The sequence below is a fragment of the Pezoporus flaviventris genome, unplaced genomic scaffold (assembly GCF_033815535.1).
Source record: "Pezoporus flaviventris isolate CSIRO_AGI_PZ_B2104156 unplaced genomic scaffold, CSIRO_AGI_Pfla_v1 ptg000015l, whole genome shotgun sequence".
Taxonomy (NCBI): domain Eukaryota; kingdom Metazoa; phylum Chordata; class Aves; order Psittaciformes; family Psittacidae; genus Pezoporus; species Pezoporus flaviventris.
In genome coordinates this window covers 35516054-35534187 of record NW_026892563.1, presented here as the reverse complement: position 1 = coordinate 35534187, position 18134 = coordinate 35516054, and the positions used below count along the sequence as shown (strand labels likewise).

The 18134-nt window shown below is 40.9% G+C and overlaps 1 protein-coding gene across 18 annotated transcripts in view; it reads left to right on the top strand.

Moving 5' to 3' along the window:
• The window catches only part of ZBTB20 (zinc finger and BTB domain containing 20), a 479626-nt gene that overhangs the window by 105339 nt on the left and 356153 nt on the right, over positions 1-18134 (top strand). For 17 of the 18 annotated variants that reach the window (XR_009743495.1, XM_061454008.1, XM_061454012.1 and 14 more), the window contains one exon: positions 17824-17945. The gene's annotated coding sequence lies outside the window, so the exon portion shown is untranslated. Of the gene's footprint in view, positions 1-7779; positions 7823-17823; positions 17946-18134 lie in introns of those variants that run through there. The other variant, XM_061454016.1, reaches the window with a different exon arrangement.

Here is an 18134-nt window from a genome sequence, read left to right as displayed (position 1 = left end):
AACCCCAACTAGTGGTGTCATCTTTACATGTCTCTTGAAAAGGCCCTTCTTTAGCTGAACATCTTCATTTGCTATCCTGACCTTCCATGAAGTTTGAAGTTTTTACACACGCATACCACGCAATAGAGAGGAGGACTGAATAACATCTTTGACTTGCCTGAGATCACAGTCAAAAGCAGAGGGCAGAATCTGGCTAAGAAATACTGAGTTGAAATTCTTATAAATGTACTTCAGCGCTCCAAATACTGTTTCCTGTGTATTGGACCAGAACAGAAGGTTAGTAGGAGATGGATGTCCCTAGTTATAAATAATTGTGACAACAACTAGCAGTACAGTGCACTTGAAAGAACAGTTAAGTCTTGCTGCAAAATGCATCCTAACTACAAAAATGACAGCCTGCATGGTGCTGTGCATGGAGGGCAGCTTGTAGTGCTATTCAGGATAATAATATTAGCTTGTATCTGCTTAGAATATCCCAGAGTTTTTAAATATCTCAGAGAAAGTAATCTACTGTTTCTTATTCTGGTATTATTTAGGAGTGCAAGAAGACAGTTTAAAGAAATCTGAAGTCAGGTTGTAGCCCTTCTAGGACAGGATGTATAATTGATATTCTTTTAAAATTATAAGCTTTTACCTTACAGCAGAGTGTTGCTGGTACACTTTGTGGTCTAGCTGGCACCAGTGGAGAGTGTGGTTAAATCAGTTTCTTATCTTACAGGAGCCACTGCAGAAAAGGGTACGTTCTTTGAGACTCCTGTAAGCTTTGCTGGGGGACACACACTTGAAGTAGTTTGAAGGAAAGATTCAATTGACAGAGGAGGTAACTTCAACCTAAGACTGTCACCAAATCAGTGTGTCTTGGCCTGTTCCACAATGTCTAGGATCCTTACCCAGAGTTTTAAGAGTTTTTTTTTTAATCCCTGTTGTCTTTAAACTCCATTGCACAGTGTGTATTTCTGTTATTGGACAGCCTAAGAAATGTTTTTGCCTGCCACTTAGTCACTGGCAACTGTGGAGACAAATCTGAGCTTCATTTACCTTAGGGTTCTTCCTAAACGTTCTCCCCATTCTCATGCCAGTGTTAGCCTTAAGGGTGACATTCTCCAGCAGAAGGAAAGTCACAGTCTTTCCTACCAGTGGATGTTGTATTACTACTTCTGGTGACAAGTAGCATTATGTGTATATATTGCTAGGGTTACTTGTCACCTTTGGTCCTCCCTGATGAATAGATCTACTTATTGAACAATGGAATGAATAGGCAGTGTCTTTTGAGATTTTAATTCTCTTTTAGATCGGATAAGTTTCTGTTGCCACCATCTCTTTACCAGAGGGTCATGTTTGTTTGCCAAGTAATGGGATGCATTGGGTATTGTCAGTGTGATTCCTGTACTGTGTTGTCAATAGGCACTTCATATTTTCTCATCTGTAGACCTGCAGGTGCATTAAGGGGAATCAAAAGCTTGCCCGTATCTGTCAGCTGCAGATCCTGTATCATCTCAGGTACAGAGAGGGAAGGATGTACCCTGCACTTAACATAGAGAAACATGAAGTAACGTATGTTAACTGTGTCAAGATCTTGGAACCAGCCACACGAATAAAGCTGAAGTGGTAGCCAGTAAAATGGCTTCTTGGAGCTTCATTACCGTGTATGCTTTTTGAAGTCTGTGCAGAAAAATAGGTAAGAAGCTTTATTGCTGTTGACATTTTTTGCTGGTCTATCAACTCAAGAAGAAAGTAGCTTAAAAAAAAACCTGAGAAATGAGCCTGTGTTAAACATTTCTGTAGAATTTATGGCCTTTTACTCTCCAGCCTCTTGCCTTTAACAAAATTGTCCATTGCTTTTCTGATGAGAAGTAAATTTTAAGTCCTAGTTCATGAACATTAGTCTTCTAGTTGAGCGCCTCATACTCTTTCTGAGTGTTGAGGCAGAGCTATGACAGCAGATAACCAAAACTCAACCATGTTGGCCTTTTTCTGCTGGGGGTTTTTTAGCAGTGAAGCATGATGATTTGGGTTACTTAATGCCCTTTTCACTGCAGCCCGGACAGCATGCAGGACACTGTTCTTCGCTGGAGAAGCTCCAGTGGTTTGGGATGCTGCATCCTTCACCACTAGGAGATTCTGGGTCAATAGATCTAACTGATCAAATTGCAAGGTAAGGGAGCACATGAAAGCTTGTTAGAAAGAGATGACATTTCTGCCTTGTATTTGTACAGGTGTCATTGGACCATCAAATGACAAAAGCATTATAATGACTAATTCCAATTCAGGTTTAGATGAGAACATCAAACCACTTAATGCTAGATGAGGCAGCTCTAGACTTCAGAATATTCCGCTAATGCCTAACCTGTGGCAATACTATCCTAAATAATTACATGCTACCACCAGCTCTCTCAAGGATCATTTTAGGAAGAGAGCAGTTGCTTTGCCCAGGGAAATTTAGATTAGATGCAAAATTGGATTTTTCATAAGGCCTTGTTTTTACCTAGCTACGAATGTTTCCTTAGCACAAGTGAAAACTTTACACATTTTAGCTCAAACTGTACTCTACTAAGCCTCCCACATTTATACCCATCTTCTTGGCAGTCATCCCAAAATATGTTTGGGTTGAGGCATTACACATTACATTTGGTGAAGCTTTAGCATTCCCTGTTGCTCACATCAATCCTTATTTCTGTTTGCTCTTGTAATTTACAGTTAATGAAAATTCTAAGTTTACCTTTGTTTTTGTTGGCGTCTATACAAGAGAACCCTTTACCCTTTTCAGCCTCTCATCCAAATGGAAAGCTGAATCCAGAAAGGAAGGTAAAACCTATCTGAGCAGTTTCATTTCTGACAGAAGCCCTTAGCACGTGTGTCAGCATTGTAGTATTTCTGACCAAACAGACTAAGTGCCTTGCTGAGGCTTGACCTGTGCCTGCTCTTGTGAGCAGGCTTTTAAGTAGCAGGTAGACACCAGACTGGTAGTTGTTCATAACATCAGAGTGCCAGATCTTCATGCCATCTGGTTAACGGCCTTAACCAGTTCCTGCTCCCTTCCAAATCAGGCAAGATTCTGCCTGAAATTAACAGGAATTTGCCTGATTACCAACATGGGAACATGGCTAATAACAAGCTTGCACTGATGACCTTAACACAGTGTAGGCAATATTGACAAAACAAACAACTCTGTAGTTAGTGCAGTCTTTTCTAATGAGCCTGTTAAAAATTGTCTTACAGTTCTTCAGTTCAGGGTATACTTTTTCTGTCTACCTTCAGTACCACCTATGCACTGAGCTGTGTATATAAAAGATTATAACATTAAGCAATGGGCTGTAAACAGATGGTACATACATAATTTTTGTTCATACATGAAATCAGATAATTGTATGATTTATATTATGCTTGTTAAGACACTTATTAGACACTTTTGAGCATTAAAAATGCCCATAAAGCTATCATGTAAGCTTTAAAATGCACCCCTTTGATTTATTTTTGGTGCTCATTACGTGTTCTGAATCATCGTGTGTTCAGAAACAGCATCTCTTACCTCAACGAAATATTTTGCAGGTGAGAAATACTGACAGTTTTAGACAAAATGTGTAACACAGAATTATAGTACAGTTGCATCTTTCTGCAAAGAAGTGCTTCCACAAAAGCAAGCCTGACCAAGCCTCCCTGCATCTGCTTATAGTGCTACGTGCAAGCTGTTTTTCTCATGTCATCACAGTGTCGCCTTATCGGTCGGAACTCTGATTGCGTTTGGAAAGTTCATTTCCTGCTCTCTGTTTCTTCTGGCGTTGCCGTTGCAGAAGCTGTGCAGCCTGACGTGCTGGTGGACAAGGCATGGGAGAAAAGCACTGTTTGCACCTCTTTAAAATCTCCAGTGCTTTGTGTGGTTCCTGGGCAACAGGCAGGAATCCTGAAAGCTAGGCTGCACTTGCTCAATTGTTGCTGGCAGCTGTGACTTGGAGAGAGCACATAGCAGCTCCTTAGCAGGTTGCTTGTTTTACATGACATGTACTGAGCATGGTAAGCGCTGAGCTGAGCTCTCTGCTGCCTGCAGTCGAGGCTGGGTTGCCTGGGGTTGGAGACTTGGCTATGGAAAGCATTATAGAGATGTAAGGTGAGTTCCTTGTTGGTACAGGGGCAGGGAGGTGAGGCAAATAGATGTGAATCAGTGTTTTCTGGTTAGGAAAGGGGAACAGTAGCGTAGGTTCTCTGTACCAAAGAGTGCTGTTTTCCTCTAGCAACGATATGTTCTTTCAGAGTGTATTTGCAATGATGCAACGTACAAATGCAGAGGATAACATGGATTTGCGTGTGAATGTGTGTGTACGTGTACATGCACACACGATATGTGCACTGCAGTGTGCAAATATAAGATGACTTCATGGGATAATTTTAAATTTTATTATGAGCTTTGATTTCTGGGTCTTGTTTACTTTGAGGGATCAGAATGAAATCAGTCTTTGCAACCTTGATCTTGGCCTATTTAGGCAGCATCCAAGCAGCAGATGCAGTCCCACTGCAAGTCTGACAGACAAATCAGACCGTTTCACCTTCATATCTACTCAGTTTGTGCCTCTTGGCGCAGATTAAGCATCTCTTTGCTTTTGTAAAAGGGAGTTAGTATGTTATACGTCTGTTTAAACAAACTGCAAAGCTGCAGCATTGTTATGATCTGTTGAAATCTTCATCATGAGACAGCAACAGATCTGCCATTGTCTTGAGATCTGTTTACACTCTGCTTTACACTGGTTTAGTCCAGGAGGAGTGATCTCTGCACTCGTCTTTTCCTTATATTTGTGTCAGAGATTCTGCAGCACCAGAAAATCTTCTTTAGGCATATGACACAAATATTGACAGTAGAAGTCATTAACCCAAGATGAAGAAAAAGCAGAAGGAAATTTGCCTGCTATACTCATGAAAGAAAATTCCATCAAGGGCTGTTTAACACAAAGATGTGAATATAACCACTTCCTCAGAAAACCCCTAGCCAGTGGTTGCCAGCAATTGGAAACATTTAATGGAGGGCAACAAGACTACTCTTTTGCCCTGCTCACAGATTCAGTAACTGCCTGTCCTGGCTAGTGTCATGCTGTTGGGCCTGTCTGAATGGTCTGCAATGGGACGTGATGTGGATCAGGTAGATTTTTAGTTGAACCTTGCTCCAGATACATGCTCCCATGTTTATCTATTGTTGTTGACTTTTTTAAGCTGAGTAAAAGACAGCACAAGTTCTCAGGTACTGAGGTTAAATGTGATAAAATGAATAGAAACCAGAGTATGACATAACTCTGTATATTCAGCATGGGGCCCTTCATTCACTTTGTGGTCTAGACCAGAGCTTTTGTTTCCTTATGTAGAAAATGGGAATAACTGGTGTTTGTATCTCATATTACTATATAAAGGCAGTATATTGTAAACTTTCTTTTCATGGACCTATGTTTATCCATTGTCACTTCATTTTCAGTCTTAAACTGGGATTATACTCTATCTCACCATGGAGGGCCTTTTGAATTCATCATCTGACATTAGTTTGGCTATCAAACAAGAGAAAGGAATAAACTGACCTATGTATGTAAGTCTGTGTGCTTTTTTGCTCTGTTTTGTCATGCAGGCTGGAAACTGCATGACAGAACTTGCAAGTTGAGGTCACTTTAAAATATCTCAGTTTTTATTTAAGAAAACTATACCTAGGGTATTATTCTTCAGGAAAGTACTCGTGATCTTTTTGGTTGGCCTTGTTTAGCTTTGTTCTTAACACCATCTCCTCACTGGAGTCTCTTCCTCCTCTGCAGGTACAGGGAACACAGAAATTTGTCAAAGTCCACTTAATCCTGCCCCACTGTTTTTAAAATCCACAGAAATGAGATCGGTAGGACGTACTCTGATAGTTTAGAACATGTTGTTAGCTCGTAATAACAGCTGTGCTGCACAGCACACACGTAAGCCATGGGCTGGATGTTTATGAAACACATGATAATAGGTGTTGCATTTTCTTATGTACTGATTCATTTAATGTAGAATGTATAGCACCAAAAAAACAGCCACAGCTACAAATAAAGTCCAATAGAAAAATGGCATTCAGATGTTAAGGGTGTGAGTTCAACTCTCACAACCACAGACAATAAAATGGAGAGATTCATTCTGGTTATATATCATACTGTTGTCTCAACTATTTCAGCTCATGTGGTAGCAAGGACAGACCCCACTAAGAGGATTATGTGAGTATCTACATGCAGGTACAGTAAGATGAATACAGTATCATGAATTTTTAGTAGAGATGTGTTTGACAAACATCTCTCTTTAATTTCTGACATGGGTCCACTGTGGTTTAATTCATTCTGTAAATTACTCCTACGTTTTTAACATCCCCAGGTGCTGACAGTCTTCAAAATAAAACATCCCCTGTCTCAGAATGGCATACTTGCTTTGTTGCTATAGAGTGTAACTGCGTTCATATTCCACGCCCGACCTTGCACCATTTCACCATGAATAGAGTTGCAGAAGGAATATACGCTTCTGTGGGAGCCTTGTTACGCAAGAACAGCATAGATCATTCAGCAATACCAGCTTGTCTCCATTCCAATAGGCTTGCTGGTCAGAATTCAGGCCTACCAGATGCACCTTTGAACAAGTTAGTGTGACAACATTCAACTCTGAGATGGTGCTTTATCAGCTGAAGAACCTGAAGAGTTTTAGTGATGTCACATTCAAACACCATTTTAGAGGGAGGAGAGGAAAGAAAAAGAAGTGCATCTGTGGGGATGTGAGCATGGGCAGAGCCTCTATTTTTTGGGGGGGGGGAGCAGGGCTTGTTTTCCACACTGCAGCTTCCACTTGTCTGGACAGTGTCTGGACAGACACTTCAGAGGCTAGGTTCCTTTTACTTTATAGTTCCACCATTGCAGAAAGTAGTAAGTGACATCTGTTGTCATACTTGGAGTTCTTAAGATTACTTAAAGCCTAGGAAAAGTCCACCTTAGCAGTGGATACGGTGCTAGCCATCTTTAACCTTTACCTTTTGTAATGGTTTGTTAGAACACATGTCAAATGGAGGAAGAGAAAAAGCAGAGAGGCCAAAGAAAGACGTATGTAAAATTATTTAATGCTGAACTGATGATATAAAACTAAAATATCAACTAAAAGCTGAACTTTTCCTTCTGAATTGCACAGTCCTCACTTCTGGACTTCCCAAGTAGCCATCCCGTTTCACTATTGAATTTCCTTGTCGGTATTCCAAAGCATGTGCAGCACTAGATAGGATTGCTGCTCCACGCTTCATTGGTGTAAGTTAGAAGTTGTCTATTCTGGCTAGTGACTGCTGGTTTTGTCTTCAGATAGGGCATCAAAGCACCAACAATGCTTTGAGGGAGAGCATAACCCAAAGACACTTCTGCGTGCTGAAATTTCTGTTACAAGAATAATACAATGATAAAATCTGGGCTGAATTTGCCAGCAGTTGCTGTGTGCTTGTTCTCTTGCACATTTGTGTTCTGTTACTGACCTGCAAAGAAACTTCATCGTGAAAAGTTCTGCTAAGAAACCAGACCCTTAGAAAATGGGTTCACATGGGGTAGTTTTCTGCTTCAGTAATCACCCACCCTACTTGTGGCTTCAGCTTGCTTCTTTTTAATCCAAATTCCTTCTGGTATCAGCTCAGCTAAATTCACAGGTGTCCCAGAGGGGGGTGCTGATTGTCTTGGTTAATACAAGTGGGTCCAGGTGGGAACAGTTAGAGCGTGGGACCACTCAGGTGCTGTGGACAAAAAGGCCTCCCACATTTAAGAACTAAAATGGAGACGTTGGTGGTATCTAGGATTGTGGTGCTGTTGTGGTAAGTTTTCTTTCTTTGATTTTGGCTTGGATTGTTGTGTTACATATACTTCATTTATGGATTTTCATATGTTAGAGGTGGTGTGTGAGGGAGGGGATTTACGTTAATGCAAAAGCTTCCATTCAGAGAAAGAGAGTTGTCTGGTTATTCAGCCTTGCAGGTTTTGTTGATCCTGAAGTAGCAGTGTATTTTCTGATGTATCAGGATGTACCAGGTTCACCTACCAGCTACAGATGTGTGGATTAGCCACCAACTGAAGAAGCACTTACAAGGCAGAGTGCAGGATTGTGTCGTGTTTCTGCTATGCTGTAGCTCTAAAATGAAAGCTATGATAATACTAACAAGGTGCATGAAGGGGGAATCTATTTTAATGGGAATTTTTCATGGAAGTGTTTAAAGCGAACTTGGAAATCTTTGAAGGTATAGGTTTTGCGTAGGGGGTGGCAGAATATTATGCTTTTCTAACAAGCATCTATCGTTTCATCACTGTTTACTCTGCTCCTTGATCATCCTTCTCCATTTCTAAGCTACCTTTATGTCTGTAACTGTCAGTGAAGACTTGCTCCCTTGCATCTGACAAAGATTCTAAACAGGGCAGATTCTGGTTGTTGACTTTGAGAGTAGATTTTAGCCCAATTTACATAGATAAGATTTGGCGTGCTATCCTATCCCAGGAGTCTGTTCAGTGAAAAACATGCCGTTCTCTGTGCCTCCTATCAGTTGGTTTGCCAGCAACCTGGCAAGCAAAACTCTTTTCAAGTCCTGACCTGGCTGATGGCTATTTGATGGCATAGAAGAAGAGGAAATAAATAGCAGTTACAGTAGTCCAAGAAGTGTTAATTGGGTAAGGGTTTAGTCTAACATCCTGCAGTTCACTATCACCTTCAAGAACCCTATTGAACTGTGCTTCCAACCACCACACCTTTTCTGTACCTATGAGGTAAAGGCTGCAATCTTCATTTTTGTTTGTAGGGAAAAGGGTTTTTCCCTAACCTGGAAGTAACCCTGTGAAAAGGTACGGGAATAGGTCAGCTAACGCGTGCTGTGTTCCTGTAGTCGCAAGATGATCTGTCTTTCCCTTCAGAGCAGTGTGGATGCAGCATTGTTGTGTGTAACCACGCTGATGCTAAAAGAAGTACGAATTGTGTACATCTCGCACATCAGTTTCGCTGCCTTGAAAAATGATGAGGGTTTTCTTTTTTTCTTTTTCCCCCTTCCTTTGAAGTTTTAAATCAGAACTTGCTGCTGACCCACTTTTGCTAACAGTTCTCTTAACTAACCCCTGTACTCACTTAGACTTTTTTTTTCCCTTCCCTTCCACCCACTGTCTGTCTAGCCTGGTTTAAAAATTTTATATATATACTTTTAAAAAATTGATTAGTTGGAGAGCTGCCCGTTCTTCTGCGCTGTATAATAAGGATTTAAAAACTGCACACTGAATTCTGTATAGTGTAATTAAAACTGACCCAGATTTGGACCTGAGAACACCAGGACTTAGCCAAACTTGCCATGAGCTGAGTTCTGATGGCAGATGGGAGCTAATGAGGACACGCTACTCTCCAGAATTTCCCAGCTGCTTGGCCCCTTTTTGTACAAACAAGGTTTGGAGTGAAGTCCCAATCCCAAGAGCATGTTCAAGCAAATGTACTGCACCCAGTGTTTTGGGAAACAAGGCAGTGCTGTCAGGCTGCTTCAGGAAATTTTTGAGGCATTATTTCCAAAGGGCTTTTACTGTGCATACCAGTGTCATGCATATCCTGTCTCCCATCTTCCATCTTGTCCTAGGCTGAGTGTGCTCACGTGCTTCAGACCCTGTCTGAATATTCTCCCCTGGTTTCAGCTGGGGGATTTCCACCTTAATTTAATGGAGCGTTACAATCCCAAAGTCCTGGGTCTCCGTTGGACCTGTGGCTCCCTTCGGTGGAGTTGATGTCCTGGGACTATTCAGGCAGATGTAATTGAATCGGTTTGAAGCAGCTGTAGCTGGCATGTGGTCTCTCAGATTGCAAGCACCTGCTTGGTTGGTTGTGGGTTTTTTTGTTTGTAACTCACTAGAGTGAAAACAGTGCCAAAACCAGCACTTGGTCTTGGAGCTGATAAAGCACTCTAGATCCTATATCCCTTTCCCCTTCTGGCCTAGCCACCTCATTACTGGTGACTGCAATAAAGTTGGTAGTGAGCAGAAACAGGTTTATGCTTCTCCTCCAACTGCCTCCCTCCCTTTCAAACCAGTGCACTGCCAACACTGACTCTCTTCTTCATAAGCAGTAAGACTTAATCGTGCTCAGGTGTGCAGAGCGTCTGTGCTCTCCTTAGAAAATTGGGCAGCCAATGGTTTTCTGTATCTGATGCATGCACCGAATTTCTCTATTGCTCTAACTGCCATGCCAGCAGTTAGACTGAGTTACTGTTCATGTCTAACAAATGATCAAGCAGTGCTGGGATGTTCCATTCGATACCTTTCCTCTGTGTAGTGCACTTATGTTTTGGTTGCTGTTCCTACTACAGTCTTAAGGTTTAATGGGGCGAAAGTTCAGAAGGGACTGTGAGTCACTTGGTTGCCTCCCTGTCTCGTGTGATTTATTGAAATCAAAGTTCAAATTAAACACGGTGGTGCACTTGGCTAAGTACAGTAACAGCACGCAGTGGTGTGGATTTCAATGGCATATTACAAGATGGCATATCGAAACAATAATATCCCTCCACTGACTTCCCCTTACTTTGTGTCTTCCTTTTTTTTCCCATCCCAGCCTCAGAGGCAAGGATTCTTAATTCTAGCCATTCTTATCTTCAACTTTAGCCCCACACTTCACTTCTTGCTCTTTTTTCTTGAGACTTTAATTCTGCTTCATGGACCGCATTTTTTGGCATCATTCAAGACAAAGATGCTCCACTGTGGGATCCTGGTAGTGAGGAAGAGTGCGTTTCTTGACACAAGAGTAATTATGATGTATTTTATTTTTATTCTTTTGACTTTAAATATTTAGGTAGGCTTCTGTATTTCAGGAATTCCTGGATCAGCCTATTCTGGTGCCTTCTTTCTTTCCCTTTTGTTTAACCTCCTCTCTCTTTCCCCTCATTTGTCAGGTGTTATCACATATTCCTAGGGCCAAGAGGGCCTTGTCCTCAGCTTCTGTTACAGGCACTTAGTTGCTTCCTGCAAAAGCTTTAAAAATTGCTGTAGGCAATTAAAAGACAGCTCCACAAAGCGTTCCAGGTGATTCTGAGGGTGTTTGTTTCTCTCCTATTAACCTATATCTCTTATTTATATTGGATATAAAAAGGTTATGTGATTTGACTGTAGATATTTGTGATGTAGGCAGTCTCTTCTCCTGTGGAATATTGCATCGTTTCAGCCAACGTGCCAGTCCTCAGCTCTCTGCGTTTTGTTGAGCTCAGGCGTTTGAAGGGTGGTGTTGAAGGCAGCTTCTCCAGGGTCCAAAATACCCTTTTGATTCAGCGGGAGCGAAATGCCAGCTGAAATACATAGAATGAATTGTTTGTGCTTTTTCAAGGAGAGCAGTGTGGAGATGCTTCCCTTTATTTGTTTTTACAGTGCAGAACACCACTATTTTTACATTTTAAGTTGCACTAGGTGTACTTAGGTGCAATAATAGAAGGCAGTTTATCTGGGTGTCTGTGAAAGTGATACAGCTAAACCTTTTTATAGTTGTCTAATGGAAATGTAAAGTTAAAAAAAAAACAAACCCTGGAATTCCAATCAAGCCAGAATTGTTTTTACTAATCCAGTAAGGGTGATGTCACCACTTGATTTTTCTCTTGTCCTGTTGTGATTTGTAGTGTTTTGTTTGTTTGTAGGCTTGTTTTGTTTTTCTTTCCACCCGTGCTCCTGCTTTCTTACTCCATTCTGGTAGTCTCACAAAACATCTACAGATGAAAACACCCATTTGTAATGAGAGCATTTGCAGCTCTTTGTAGTCTGGGAGTGCTGCACGTACAGATATCATCTGCTGAATAAAATGTCAGCCACCAATTCTAAGAGGGAAGTTACTAAGGCTTAAATTAAGAAATAGCTAAGGACTGTGGCTTTCAATTTTTAGGGATATTGTTGTAGAGTGATCTCGCTATAGAGCAGCAACAGTTGCTGTGAATTAAATAATGGCGAATAAATATGGAATATTTTTCACATGTTTTGGGTACCCAGGATTCATGTTGAGATCAGTAGGAATATGGAAGGCAAACTGTTCTTGAGACCACGGTGGCTATGGCACCCGTCGATATTTAAATAAGCAGCAGTAGCAAATCGGAAAGTGTTGTTTGTATGCAAAAATACTTGTTATTGGTGGTGGTGGGGAACAAGCAAAGAGTAAGTATGCAAGTGTCTATCTTAGGATTTCTTGGTGCCATTTGTAGCCAGCCAGAACAAGAAAGCATCTGCCACTCTTATGGTTGTCTTGAAAATAAATATAGTTTTAGGTCAGCAGTGACTGCTAGCTGACATCTTTTATTCCTAGAATGCTTTTTTTTTCCTTGTACTAAAGCCTGCTTTAGAAATGTAGGCGCTAAATGATTGTGAGTTCTACACTAAGTATAAGAGATCGTAGAAAGCCACCAGGATTTGTGTTCTCAAGAAGTCAGTGTAGCATAGGTGAAAAATATATAGGTGTTTTTGTCAGCCTGCCTACATCCTAACTTTAGGAGTTGTGAATCAAGTAGTGTTTATAGTGCTGAACCCTTCTTTTTATATATTTAATTTTAGGCTATCAGTTTAAAGACTCTTTAAATCTTTTACTTGGATACAGTTAACTGATCAGTTTTATGTGAAGTATGCTAGCTTTTTGCACACATTGAGTACAGCACTTTCCAAACTAAGATATATTAGTGACTGGCACAGGAGGGTGACAGAAAGGACAACAAAGGAAGTTAATAAATTGATAATGAAGTGGGATTATAGAGGATTGAGCATGGATATTAGAGCCATTTCAGACATACTTTTAAATCACTACCCCTCTGCTCTGATCCTGTCTAGTGGCTTTCTAGTGGCACCACCCTGAAATATATTGTTGGGTGTTTGGAAAAAGACCCCTTGACTTGTTGCTTATTGGCAAGCATGAGGGCATCCTTGACGGAGGCCAAGAGGTTAAATGAAAGATAGAGACAAGATTCTTCTGTTTGCCATGTAGCTGGTCTCTCTAGATGAGCCTTTAAATAAGTTGACAAAAATATTTGGAAAACTTGCAGTAGTGTGTCTGATCTGTGAAAAAAGCTTCTATTTTCTGGGGTTTTCATTCCATCCAGAATCATAAACAAAATCAAGTAATCGGTGATCAAGTTAAAACTAAAGTTAATATAGAAGATACCATATTGGGCTTATAACTAACAAATAAAACTGTGTAAGGCAATCAAACCAATACAAAGCACAGAGGAAAAGATGCTAAGCTAAAGCAGATCAGCTCTTAATCTCAGGGCATTTTCAAGAAGAAATCCCAGCCCAGTTCTTGCCATTATGTCAGCCACTTCCCAGAGCTTCAGTTTTCGCTTTTTCCAAAATTCCATGCTTGACAACTGGACAGAGGGCTACACTGAATTAAATTTCATTGTTCTGGTGTTCTCCATCCATTTGCAATGCACATAATCAGGAATTCAGCTATGTCCCAAGAAACCCGTTTAACCTAATGAGAGCAAATGGCAATGGGTGTTCCTTACTCAGGACAGCAGTGCCAACGTTTCTGCTTAATTGGGACATATTTGGCTGGTTCCAGTGCTTCAAGTGGTTTTTAAACAGGTGTTTAATGGGTGTGGAATTCTGAACTCTGCCCTTTTGATACAGAAGTTGCCAAATAAAGATTAAGAGAAATAAAAAGACCTAATGCACAATAATAATTTTTATCTTTGTGTATTTATTCAGCATAATTTTTACCTTAACTTTTAAGTCGTGGGCTGGTGGGGAGGTGTTTCTTCTCATAATTGAGAAAGTCCATTAAGGAGAACAACAGGATGTCTAACAGGGTGTCCTAATTAAAATTACCCTGTAATTTGAACAAAACATTCATTTGTATGTAGCTAAGGTTGACCTAAAACCCATCTAAATCAGGAAAAAAATATTAGACAATCTTTTTTTTTCTGCTGAAATGAAACGTAGCATTCTGCCAACAAACAGCGTGATTCTGTTATTATACAGGATTCAAGAGTAAGGATTTGCTGCTCCTCAGTGTTAAAAAATAATGCTTTGAGAAAATTTAAAATGGATTTTTCTCCTACCTCCACCCTTTGATAGTGTTCGTTCATGGTTGCATTTCTGTGGTATTTTGAAAGCAGAGACAGTTTTGTTCTGGGCATACTATAAGCCCATCTGAAGCCTTTGGTCGTGGCTAGTGTACTGGTGAACTAATAATCAACTGAGATAGCAGCTGCTTAGCAGGACTGATTGGCTTGGGCTTGACTTTGCTATCTGCAACTACACGGTTTCTGACTGGCTTGGAGTGCAAGCCGGGTAATTTTGTTATCTCGGGGAGTGTGGGCCTGCATACATAATCCAGGCTGTATACACAACTGGAGAGATTTTACTTCTGTATGTAAAAATGACCTACTCGTGCTTTAGCTGTCATGGTTTAAAATGCTGCTGAGGCAAATTGTAGTTAATATAATTTATCAAATCAAAGTGAACGTTAGAGTTTACTGGCTTCAGAAATATTGTTTGTATTTAAAAGGGGATTCTCAGCATCTTTAATTTGGTGGAACTGTGCAAGCTGCAGCTTGTAGATGTTGCATCCTGGACACAGGGTGGTGGGATTTTGTTTCTGCCCGCTTTCTGGGTGGGATGGGAAGGGGGAGGATTTTTCCAACACACTCAAAACTGGCCTGAATATGCTGCTGGTGAATTCAGCTTGAACTACTTCACCATGATTTGAGTGGAAAGAGGATCACACCCTTGTTCCTTTGGATAATCCCACCCATAATATCTAATACAAAATGTAATGAGACAGCTATGTACAAAAAGTGGAACTTCATAAATGCCAAAACTTAACTATGTGCAAAAAAGAGCTACTTTCTACTGAATGATTCTTCTGCTTATACCAACTCTTACATTTTCGTATCTCGGCTTCAATGGGGTATGGAACAACAAAAGAAAAAGAGGGAACAATCTGATGAACAATTTGCGTAACCTACTTTTTAGCTCCAGGAAGAATTGTTAAATTGAAGATCAAATTTGAGGCTGGTGTTGTGGTAAAACACTTTTAAACCATTCGAGCCCTTGACTAGAAAGTATTCAAATATTTACGGAATTTAAATTTCTTAGATTCTCCTTATTGTTTTGAATACCCCCAAAACTGATGTAGGCATCTGTTGTAACCTGGAAAGAATAAAATCAATCAAACGGTTGTTATGACAGCCAATGATACAGTCATGATTAGATATTAATAACAGGAATTTACCAGAGTGTTTCATATGTGTGTATATATGTGCCCGTGGGTAGGTACATATGTATGCGTGTTTTCTAATGAAGAGTTATTTGTATAGAGAAAAGTATTCAGTGACGCCACAGCAAGAATATGTGCACAAGAGCATTTCACCGATGAAAGCTGTATCCTGAGGTGATGAAAATGGATGAAGGTCAGGTGTTCAGACTGGTTCTTCTAGTTCTCCAAGTTCTTGTATCTTCCAAAGATGATGAATAACTGTGGATGCTAACTGCCTAGTGGAGCTGTTCCTTAGTGACTCCTTCTTCTGAAGAAATTGTTGATAATGGTGTTGTGTGATTCCTTACTGCTAAAGGATCTCTTTTATAGGGTTTGAAATGTTCCAGCTTTTGTTACCCCTAAAGCACGCAAGCTAAAAGAAGAGATTTGGACTGCAGTGTCCAAGATATTTGGCTGAAATCCAGATACACATCCCACAACCTCCTGCACAACTGTTTGGGCAGTGACTAGAAATGCTGATGGTTAGAAAGCTAGGTTTCTAGTTAGGCTGGAACTGATGTTTGTGCTCCAGGAAAGTAGCAAAAGAGATGCTTAGTAGTGTAACTGTAGAGGTGTAAAGGAAAATTCCTGCTCTTTATTTCCAGATGTATTTTTTGAAGTCCTTTAAATATTTTTTGGGGGAGCTTCTGAATGTTCAGTTCTGGTAACAGTGGTTCTTAATCACGCGCTTTATCATTCGCCTTTGGCGAGAAAACTCGATTCTTTTCTTTTGAATGTGGGACCTTGCCTTATTTCCTTAGGGAAGCGTCACTGAAATGAATGTCACTTGAGGCTAATTCAACCTGCCACTTGGAAATTGCCCCTGGTGCAGATTGTAGCAGTGCACCATAATCTTAAGCAATTTTTCCTCAGAAGCAGACTGCATCTGTTCTGTATGATCTGCATAGCCTGCTAGGTTTTTCTAGGTTACCATGTGAAGTGGGGGCTTTTCTACCTGTAAAGCCATGCTTGGTTTGGCTTCCAGCTATGTGGTAAGAGCTTTTCTTCCATGTCATACCAAAGCAGCCCCAGACATCTCAAGATGTAGGCCTGCAGCAGCTTAAGTTGATAGATGTTGACACCACTCTGGTGTTCCTCCTCTTGTATGGTTCTGCTGCCTCCTTAGCTCTAACCCCCAAATGCCATGCCTGAATGTTGAGCTGCAGATGCGGGTTGATGTGGCTGAAAACACATGGAAAAGAAAATTGCATTCAACTAAAAGCTCCTTGAACCAGACATTTTATCCAGTCCTGGGTCAAGGATGGACTTGGGACATGAGGAGAGAAAAGAGGCGAGGGAAGGATGGGATTGTGGCAGCTCCAGTTAAAATAAGCGTACCTTATAGTTGGGTTCTGGGAATAATAACCCAGTGGTTTCAGCAAGATATAGCTGTAAGCATAGGATATAATAGTTAAAGGACCAGTGGCTTTGGAATAAACTTTCTCCACTGTTTCTAAAACTTGCATTTTGGTATGCATCAGAAACTCTGAAGATCACACACCTCAACCTTTCCACCCTTGAAAAGGGAAAGCGATATGAAGGCTTGATTAATTTCTTTTATGAGGTTTCATTGCTATATGTCATTAGAAGCAGATCAGGCGGGGGAGAAAAAGAGAAAAAACATATCTGTAAGCAGTAGGGAATTTTCCCCTTTGAAAAAGAGCTAAAACTTCATTAACATTTCAGCCAGCTTTAAATTAAAATTTGTGTCTGAAAATAACCTATAATGTATTTTGAGTGTCAGTGAGGCATGTCAGGGCAGTATCAGCACAAGTTTCTTCTATGCACAGCTTGTGATGTGGATCCTGTATCTTCAGTCACAGTGTTACTGTGCCACACATGCCAGTGTGAGAATGCCCATCAAATTAACACTTGGCCTTCTGCTGATCATATAAAGCCAGTGTACCACATACCATGTGCCTGGCTGGGGCAAACTGAACAGAGCAGATGACTGCTGGATCCTAAATACTACACCTGCTTTGTATGCAAGCTAACTTGGCCTAGTGCTTTTTACCGTGCGTAGTCCCATTCCATTAGGTTGCAATAGGTCTGCTTACACCAGAAAAGGTTTCAACTATGCTGTTTCTGCAGGGCAGGCCCTTATAAGATGCCACCAGAGTGAATGGGTGTTCTTTCCCTCATCCCTGTGCCACAGAATGTTGGTACTTAACTTTTTCTGCCCCACTGAGCACAGGTCATTGTGTATGATGCTGGGAAGGGGAGAGTTAGGAAGGGAAGCTAACAGCTCTGCTGTGCAGGCAGGAACAAATGGCAGGCCATTCTGTTTTGCCAGGTTTCACACATTTTGAGGGGACATGGAGATGTGCAGCATGCAGCCTGAAATAATGTTTTTGGTTTGGTTTTGTCTCTTTTCCCGACAGATTTTTATGTCGAGTCCACACGGGTTAGATTTGTAGCCACCCTCTGTAATTGGTACTCCCTCTGCAAAGCCTTTGGAGAGAAACCCTTTGCTGATGTGTAATGTTTTTGGTAGGGCCGGTGCTGGAGTTCTTGCCAACAGTTTCTAAATGTTTTTGCTTCATGTGAGATGTTTAAGATCCTTTTCCCCTCTTCTTTTAGGGGACTAGAGGGCTTGACGCATCCTTTACATCCTGCATTTACTCTGACCGCAGTCCCTCCCTGTTCTCACAAGTGAAGCTCAGCCCTGCTTCCCTTCCTGTTGAATCCCGGTCAGCTACATGGTAAGTTTTCATTATCTCTAGACTTGTTGCCACAAGGTAAAATGCTGGCAGGCTCTCTCTCACATCCATTAGCACTGGGCATTGAGGGCAGAGTACTTCATGCCCATCAAAGATCGTTCAGTTGTATTCCAGGCTGACTGCAAGGAAAGGAAGATAGTATTGAATTAGCATTGGAGCTGAACTTTCAGC